At 38.9% G+C, this 9,388-nt stretch overlaps 1 long non-coding RNA gene and 1 pseudogene across 2 annotated transcripts; both read left to right on the plus strand.

Moving 5' to 3' along the window:
• The first annotated feature begins 345 nt into the window (after positions 1 to 345).
• Positions 346 to 3,639, plus strand: LOC115984007. 2 transcript variants are annotated; one of them, XR_004090331.1, is made up of 4 exons: positions 346 to 572; positions 765 to 821; positions 2,920 to 2,990; positions 3,351 to 3,639. It is a non-coding gene; the product is annotated as an uncharacterized LOC115984007 (long non-coding RNA). The 2 variants fall into 2 exon arrangements; XR_004090332.1 differs by having other exon boundaries at positions 3,446 to 3,639.
• A 4,164-nt stretch (positions 3,640 to 7,803) lies between these two features.
• Positions 7,804 to 9,388, plus strand: LOC115984005 (annotated as a pseudogene).

The raw sequence follows: 9,388 nt of genomic DNA on the forward strand, positions 1-9,388 counted from the left end.
TTAAACTGTTGGGCTTCATAGATTTAATCATAAGAACCAAAGTATTTATTATCATATTACTACCACTACAACAAACTTTAGTTATTTCAACCCTCTTTTATTGAGGGTTTACTAAAATCTGTTGATACAATCTATAAATAGAAATGCGGCAGGTTATATTACTCAACTTTATTTCAAAGATTATTTGGTCACTCAAAATAAGTTGAAACACCCTTGAAATAAATGTGAAAAAAAAAAGGCGCCAGTTTTTTCAGCCCACAAACCTTGATAAAATATTACAAAATTTTCAGCCCTTGAAAAAAGCCTACAACAAAATTTTCATCCCTTGAAAAAAGCCCAACAAAATTTAAAAATATAGCCCAGAACGTAACCAACAAACAAATAAAGCTCTTATCACTCTTTTGCTGAAAGCCTGAAACTGAGAAAGCATAGAAATCTCACAGAGCGCATGGAAATCTCATAGAGCTCGACGATCATCGATTAGGTACGTAATCGCACAGCTCCGATTAGGTACGATCTCGGTTTTGTGACTCTTCATCTCTCTTGGCGTTGTGTTTCTCAGCTCCGATTAGGTACGAATCACAAACCCTAATTTCGTCTTTGATTTTTTTGTTTTTTTGATTTACCCACACATTTTCGTCGATTTCCCCATGATTTTCGTTTCGCATTTCTCAGAAAACTGAGCTCATCATCGATTTCCCTATTTCGATTTCTAATTGATCATTCACTTTAGAATCTCACTGTAACGTAATTGTTTTCCTCAGGTTGTAGCACAGAAAGTGAAGGAAGCTGAAATCACTGAGCAGGACTCGCTTCTTCTGGTAATCATCATCAGAATTCCAATTTTTCTGTCTTTTAACTTCAATTACGGACAATCGCATTTGAATTTCTTTAGCAGAAATTTACATCTGAGCATATTTTCCTTGTTTATGAGATCAGATTCAATTTTCTTTTAGAAAATCCATAGAATTATTTTTCGTTACTTCATACTCTGTTTTGAGTACTCCATGTAAAATTTGGTTCAACCAAATGGAAATTATTTCTTATTTAATTTTTTGCTAGATCTTAGAGATTTAAGATCGAGAAATTTAATGGTTGTGTTATGCTAATTGAAATTTGAAACAGACAAGGAATCTGCTATGAATTGCTATATTCAATATTAGTTACATCAGAGGCCTGTATGTCAGAGAAATTTAGTAAGCTTCTTGTATTTTTCAGTTGTCATGTCTATGACCACAAGTTTCATCATTTGCAGTTTTTGTGTTTAATGTGTGGTGTGTGTGATTGTTGCAGTTGGTTGACTGAGGGTGAGGTTGGTTGGGTATGGCAGAGCTGGTTATGTGCTGTGGGGGATATTTTTGGTGAGTGGGAAGAAAAAGAGGGGAAAAAAATGAAGTCTAAGTTCATATGGCATGAAAAGGAAATCTGGAGGCCTTGGCTTAAATGACGTAGACTGGGTTTTGGAGCTTTTGGTTATAGGTTTGCTGGGTTTGTGATTGGGTGTTGCCATGGGATTATGGGAATGTTAGGTTCATGGTTCCCAGCTTTGGGTTGTGGAAATTGAGAGGGAGATTACTGATAGTGGAGGCTAGTGGTAAGGGGATGAAACTAGGGGGGTTTATTTGTTTTGGTTGGGTTCATCCACAGCGTGAATTGGGTTTATTTGTCTTTCAAAGTGAATTATTGGTTTGGTTTTATAAAATTTTGATTGTGATTTGACTGTAATGGAAATTTGATGGTGGGTTTAGTTCTTTTTAAATTAAATGCATACCTAGTGAGAACCCTGTTCTCTTAGCTGATGTTGCAATTAGAGTGATGCTGTCTTCTAAAGTGATGTGAAAAGATTGTATAAATACTGCTCACTGCTGCCTGAAATGCAACTCACTTATAATAATTTCTCAAACAAAATGGATTTTTTTTAATCTTCATGGGGTTTCCTAGTAGAATTGTAGAGTTGTTTACTAAAAGCTCCAAATTTCAGTTTTAGCCTTAAAACTGTTTTTAGCTTGAGGACCCCTTTTAAAAGCTCTTTAGCAAAATTTTCCAAACGTATGGCAATTTCTGTTAAATGAGCTTTAAACACTATTAAAGTACTTTTAGCATTACCAGACACACCCATAATGGAAGTTACGGTTATCTGATCTTCTTTTTGCTTGTCTGTTATTCCTTATTAGTTTAGCGAATTGATCACCTTGATATGCTCTAAACTTTAAATCTATGAGAGTATTTATGAAGCAGAACTGAAGTGTGAATATATTTGAGGTGCAATGGACAGATGCTTATAGGCATATAATTGTAGCACGTAATCATAGAACGGAAAAGCAAACTGGTTGTATTGGTTTTTAAAAAGCCTAAGTCAGTTAATTCCATTTTGGTCTTTACCAGTGATTAGGGGATGTCAGGAGGCACATAACACTGATTTGCCACTATGTTATTGTGCTATATTGTTTTGTCTTTTATTAACATGGGAGAATGGCTTGTCAAAATCCGGGTTGCTGTTGCTGACTACTTCGATTAAAGAACTGTTTAAAATAATTCTTCAGTTGTACTTCGTTCTAGATTCTCATTGCAAAATGTTGGCAAGCGACTTGAACTTTTTCTTGATCATTCCAATGAAATTGCTGCATTTTTCATTTTAGTTTAATGTTTTGCGGTCCTTGGTACAGATTTTCTACTCATATTACATGCACACATAAAGAAGTGCTTATGTTGAATATGAATAGGAGTCCTGTTGATACAGAACCCTGAAACTGAAATGCAATATTATACATGGACATTCCCCTGGGGCTGTCTCATATTCCATCACCTTGTGGAGCACTGTTGTGCCTCTATGTTTTTTGACATGTCACCTTTTTTGTATAATTTTTGTTTTTTCTTTTAATGCTTGGATTGTATTTATGTGTGTGTCATTTTCTGCAGACCCTGCCACTGCAGCTGCTTCTCAAGCAAACAAGGAGGAGGCAGATGCATGATCAGTGTTTGTTGGCAATGTGAGAAACACAATCTTCTTTTTATTTGAACTTAACCTTTTCCAAGTTTGCCATTCTTTTAGATTAGTCTGCTGACTCTGCTGGGTTATATGATGTGTTATCGTGGTTTTTCTCCACAACTTTAAATACTCATTCTTGAAGTGCTTAGTCTTTTAAAGAACCATTTATATAGTTTAGTGATGGTTGAATTTTGTTTTTATTTATATATAGTTATTACTTCTTGTTATTATTTCATAGTAGTGCTTGTTCACATGCTCCCAAGTGTAAATGTATATGTTGAATCTTGTTTGGAGTTACCTTATACTATCATAAACAGTTAATTTCAAGGTAAATATAGTATGATGATATTCTTGAATGCAGGATGGGTTGTTTTGGATAGGATCCATGTTTTGGTTTGAGTATGATATCAGGTCCAAAGAGTCAATTTGACCCTGTCATCTTTATAAATGTGACAGAAAACATATACCCTGCGTAACAAGCGCAGGTTCGAATGTCAGTTGGATGTTTACCAATGAAACTAGTATGATGCTTCAACTTTTGCTACTTTGCATTGCAATATGCAGATGAGGAGTTTAAATGTAGTGATAGCTCATGTAGATATTTCTACGGAGCCCTTTTGTAACATATTTGAGATGTATAGAAACATAACTTAACAATAAAAAAATATTCAACCATAATTTATTAAGAATTGCTTGTGACTAAATAAACATGTTTCTTGATTTTGTTTTTTTATCTATTACTATCACTATTGGAATGGTAATTCAAATAGCAAATACAAAGTCAAATAACTCAACATGTTTCTTGATTTTTTTTTTTTTGATAAGTAAGAAAAATTATATTAAAACCTCAGGAAAACAAAAGGACAAACAGAGAGTACAGAGGAGGAAACAAAAAAAGAAGAAGAAAACAAGAAAACAAGAAAACAAGCGAAGCCAACAAAGAACTAATTACAAAGAAGAGAACTAAGAAACATAGGGATAGAATCACTAGAGGTGAGTCCCCAAGCCCTAGACCAATCAAAAAGAGAGCCACTAAAGTAAGCAAGCAGTTGGTCATCAGTTTTGTCCCTGTCCTCAAAAGTACGCCAGTTTCGCTCCCTCCAAATGCACCACATTAGGCACAACGGAGCTAGATTCCAAACTCTAGAAGAGTGCTTTCCGAGCCAGTTCCACTAGCCGAAAAGCGTATTTGCAATCGATTTTGGCAAGACCCAAGAAATCCCAAAAGATCTAAACACCAGGCTCCACAATTGAAAAGCTTTTCCACAATGAAGAAGCAAGTGATTCGCTGTCTCCCCATTACTACGACACAAAATACACCAATCAACAAAATCAAAGCCTCTACACCGCAGAATGTCCCCTGTAAGAATCTTTTCCCAAGCTGCAGACCAGACAAAGAAGGAGACGTGCATAGGAGCCTTAACCTTCCAAACACCTTTCCAAGGAAAGATAATAGGCAAGGGACATCGAAGCTTATCATAGAACGATCGAACATCAAAAACCTCCTTCTTTGACAGATTCCAAATCATACGGTCTCTTTGCTCAGAAAGAGGTAAATTAGAATCCAGGGAATGAAGGAAATCATCCACAACACCCGACTCCCAATCATTCGGATTTCTAAGAAGGAGAACCTTCCAACTTCTCCGGGCCTCGATTCCCAGACGCTCGAGAGACGAGGCTACAGATGCCTCCTTATTAATAGCAATCCCATACACTACCGGGAAGGATAGATGGAGAGGTAAGTCCCCACACCAATGATCCGTCCAAAACTTCACCCTATCCCCCGCCCCTACCTCAAATCGGACGTGTTTGGAAAACACCTCCCAACCTTTCCGGATACTTCTCCATAAACCACACCCATGAACACCCCTGCCTAATTTGGACGACCAACCCCCCCACTCTTCCCCAAACTTCAAAGCTATAACCCTCCGCCAAAGACGAGTCTCCTCAACCCCAAACCGCCATAGCCATTTTCCTAGTAACGCTTTATTAAACGTAGTTAACTTCCTTATACCCAAACCACCATTAACCTTAGGAGCACACACCTTATCCCACCCCACCAAATGAATCTTCGAATCCCCCCACAAGAAGTCCCTTTGAATCTTCTCAATCTTATTAGCCACATGCGAGGGAATGGTAAAAAGGGATAAAAAGTAAGTAGGAAGGCTAGAAAGCGTACTCTTAAGCAGCGTCAACCTACCACCTTTAGATAAATACAACTTCTTCCACCCGGCCAATTTCCTCTGAAATTTCTCCAAGATAGGATTCCATATAGAAGGGGACTTATGGGAAGCCCCCAACGGCATACCAAGATAGGTCATAGGCAAAGACCCAATCCGACAACCCAGAATCTCTGCCAAGGCATGAACATTATTAACCTCCCCTATAGGAACCAACTTGCTCTTCGAGACATTAACCTTCAAACCAGTCACAGCCTGGAAACAAAGGAGAAGCATCCGCACATGAAGGATCTACTCCACATCCGCATCACAGAATAGAATAGTATCGTCCGCAAACAGAAGATGCGAGACACATTCCCCTACACCCCGACTACCAACAGCTTGGAAACCTTTGATCAAGCCAGCTCCTTTTGCTCTTTTCAACATCCTACTCAAAACCTCCATCATAACCAAAAACAGCATTGGAGATAGCGGGTCCCCTTGTCTTAGACCCCTCGTACTCCCAAAAAAGTCAGTTGGCGCCCCATTAATCAAAATAGAAAACTGGACAGTAGAGATACAAGTGCGAATCCATCTACACCATTTTTCCCCAAAGCCCATTCTCTTCAAAAGATCTAGAAGAGCCTCCCAATTCACATGATCGTAAGCTTTCTCGATGTCAAGCTTACAAATAACCTCCGGAATCTTGCTCTTAACACGACTATCAACACACTCATTAGCAATAAGAACTGAGTCAAGAATTTGTCTACCTCCCACAAAACTATTTTGAGACTCATAAATCAGTTGATCTAAAACTTGTTTCAACCTATTTGCCAAAACCTTTGACAAAATCTTGTACAAGCTCCCCACCAAGCTGATAGGCCTGAAGTCTCGAATATTAGAAGCATTATTTTTCTTAGGAATAAGAGTTATAAAGGTCGCATTCAGGGATTTCTCAAACTTACTATGAAGATAGAACTCCTCAAAAACTGCTAGAACATCTCTTTCCACCACTCTCCAGCAATGGTGGAAAAAAGCCATAGAGAAACCATCTGGACCTGGAGCTTTATCTCCCCCCAACTCATTAAGAGTTAGAAGAATCTCCTCCTTCTCGAACCTCCTTTCAAGCCAACCCCTCTCCGACCCATCTATCTGATCAAACTCCAGACCTTCCACAAAGGGTCTCCACTCTTCTGACTCCTGGTACAAATTTTTATAAAAATGCACAACCTGAGCAGCCATCTCAGATTCCTCCTCATAGATCACCCCATCCACCTCCAAGAAACTCAGGTGATTAAACCTTCTTCGAGAATTAGCCATCTTATGGAAGAATTTAGTGTTGTTATCTCCTTCCTTAATCCAAAGCATCTTGGATTTCTGTCTCCAAGAGATTTCTTCCAAGGAGAGAAGATTCTCAACTTCAGATCTCGCCACCGCTCTCTCACTAGACTCTGCATCAGAGAGACCAAACTCCCCTTCCTTGGCATCTAAAGACTTCAAAGTCTCTAATAATTGAGACTTTTTGCGACCAACATGACCAAACTCCAAACGATTCCACCGAACGATGTCCTCTTTCAAGGCCTTCAATTTTTTGGCAAACACAAAACTAAGAGTGCCAGAGAAAGAATGACGATTCCACCAAGACTCAACTCTATCAATAAAGCCTTCCGTCTTGAGCCACATATTCTCAAACCTAAACGGACTTTTCCCCCTCGCTATTCCCCCCACCTCCACTAGAATAGGGAAATGGTCAGAAACAAGGCGAGGTAAAATCCGTTGGATCACATCCGGATAATGCTCCTCCCACTCCTGAGACACCAAAACTCTGTCTATCCTAGACATCGAAGGCCGAACTGACCCTCTAGACCAGGTATACCTCCCACCCTCCAAAGGCAAATCAATCAAATTAAGGTCCTCGATGAACTCTGAAAAAAGATTCATTGCCGGAGTGAGACGAGAATTACCCAAACGTATATAAGGATAATTTTAAGGGTCATCTCAATGATGTAAAGGTTGTTGCACTTGTTGTTACATGCATAATGTGACCGGAGACAATCTGCCTTAGCTCATCTTTCTCTTGAAGAAGCTTCTGCGCTTGTACGCAATATGGTTTTGTAACTATAGAGTTTCTTGATTTTCATCGTGTGGATGAACTGAAGAACTTTGTAGCCAACATCCTTCTCAAGTTAGTGTGTTAGTCACGTACTAGGATCTATGCATCGATTGGTTAGTCATGTACTTGGAGCCGTGCATTGGAAGGAAAAATTGTCACCACATTACAAATCCAATTGTGTATTGGGGTAAGAGTTCAACTGTAAGTTGATATAAGGTACTGAAACTCCTTTACTTGTAACCGCTTGTTTTGATAATAGTGAATTCTCCGAAATGATGACCTTAAATTCACCCGGTGGGGTTTTGCCTCAGTGGTTTTCCTTATTCCTAAACAAATTACCTATGTCAAATTTAATTTCTGCTGCATTTAATTATTTGGTGATTTGTTTGCGCTATTGCATGAAATTGAACCTAATTAATTCACTTAGCTAATTAATTAATTGGTTAATTTACCAAAGGGGTCAATACAATTTTGGCCTATCACTTCTCTCCTTTGATAAATAATAAATATTATATATAGTATATATACAAAACCAAAAACAATAGCCCCCCAAATAGCAGGGAATTGAGAATGAAAGCTACACACAATACTATTAGCGTCTTAATGCTCCCATGGTTAGCTCATGGCCATATATCACCCTTCCTAGAGCTAGCCAAGAAGCTCACAACTAGAGACATTCATATTTATTTTTGTTCTACAGCTATAAACCTTGGCCCCATCAAACAACTAGTTGAAAAGGATTCACTTTCAATAGAACTTGTGGAACTCCATCTTCCATCCTTACCTGAGCTTCCACCACACTACCACACAACCAATGGCTTGCCACCCCATCTCATGCCCACACTCAAAAAGGCCATGGACATGGCTAGCCCAAACATCACCACCATTTTAAAGCAACTAAAGCCTGATTTGGTTATTTATGATTTTCTTCAGATTTTGGCACTATCACTAGCTCAGTCACAAAATATTCCAGCCATCGATTTCGTGGTCATGAGTGCTACGATAACATCTTTTTATATGCACCTTGCCAACAACCCTGGTGTTGAATATCCTTCTCCAGAAATTTATCTTCAGGATTATGAGGTAGGTAAGTTCGCAAATGATACTGACGATGGGGATCGAATACTAGAATGCTTCCAACAATCTTCTGAAATCGTTTTGATCAAAACTTTTCGAGAAATCGAGGCAAAGCATATTGATTATCTCTCTGTTTTAGCGAAGAAGAAGATTGTACCAGTCAGTCCACTTGTTCAAGACCCCGTTGAAGAAGATGAGAAAAAGGAAATCATAGAGTGGCTTAATGACAAGGAACCATCATCGGCTGTGTTTGTTTCGTTTGGCAGCGAGTTTTTTTTGTCAAAGGAGGAAATGCAAGAGATAGCTTATGGGCTAGAGCTCAGCACAGCAAACTTCATATGGGTAGTGAGATTTCCTCGAGATGAGAAAGTCAATCTTCAAATGGCACTTCCAAAAGGTTTTCTTGATAGGATTGGAGATAGGGGAATTGTTGTAGAGGGATGGGCACCACAAAACGATTTTAAAGCACTCTAGCATTGGTGGGTTTGTGAGTCATTGTGGATGGAGTTCTGTGATGGAGAGCATGACGTTTGGGGTTCCAATTATAGCCATGCCAATGCATCTTGATCAGCCAGTGAATGCTAGGCTGGTGGAGGCAATAGGTGCAGGTGTAGAAGTGAAGAGAGACACGAAAGGGAGGCTTGAAAGAGAAGAGGTGGCAAAGGTGATTAGGAAGGTACTTGTGGAGAAAACTACAAAGAGGAAGGCAAAAGAATTGAAGGAGAACATCGAAAATAAGGGAGATGAAGAGATTGATGGAGTGGTGCAGGAGCTGCTACGACTTTGCAGCAAATTAAAAGAATAAGCAATAGTAGGAAGTCGCAGCACACAAACAATGTCTGCGCAGTTAAATTTCCAGAACCTCACACCATCCTTTGCTAGTTGTTCCTTTGTCTGGGTTAATAGACTTTGTAATGTTCCAGCACATAATGCTGCTAAGCTAGCTTTATCTTCTTCTTGTTTCAGTTATGACTTATGACAATCTGCTCCCTCCCTTAAGGTTAGCTTGTAATGCAGATTGTCCTACTGTTCTTCCTTAATTTAATGCAA

The sequence above is a fragment of the Quercus lobata genome, chromosome 4 (assembly GCF_001633185.2).
Source record: "Quercus lobata isolate SW786 chromosome 4, ValleyOak3.0 Primary Assembly, whole genome shotgun sequence".
NCBI classification, from domain to species: domain Eukaryota; kingdom Viridiplantae; phylum Streptophyta; class Magnoliopsida; order Fagales; family Fagaceae; genus Quercus; species Quercus lobata.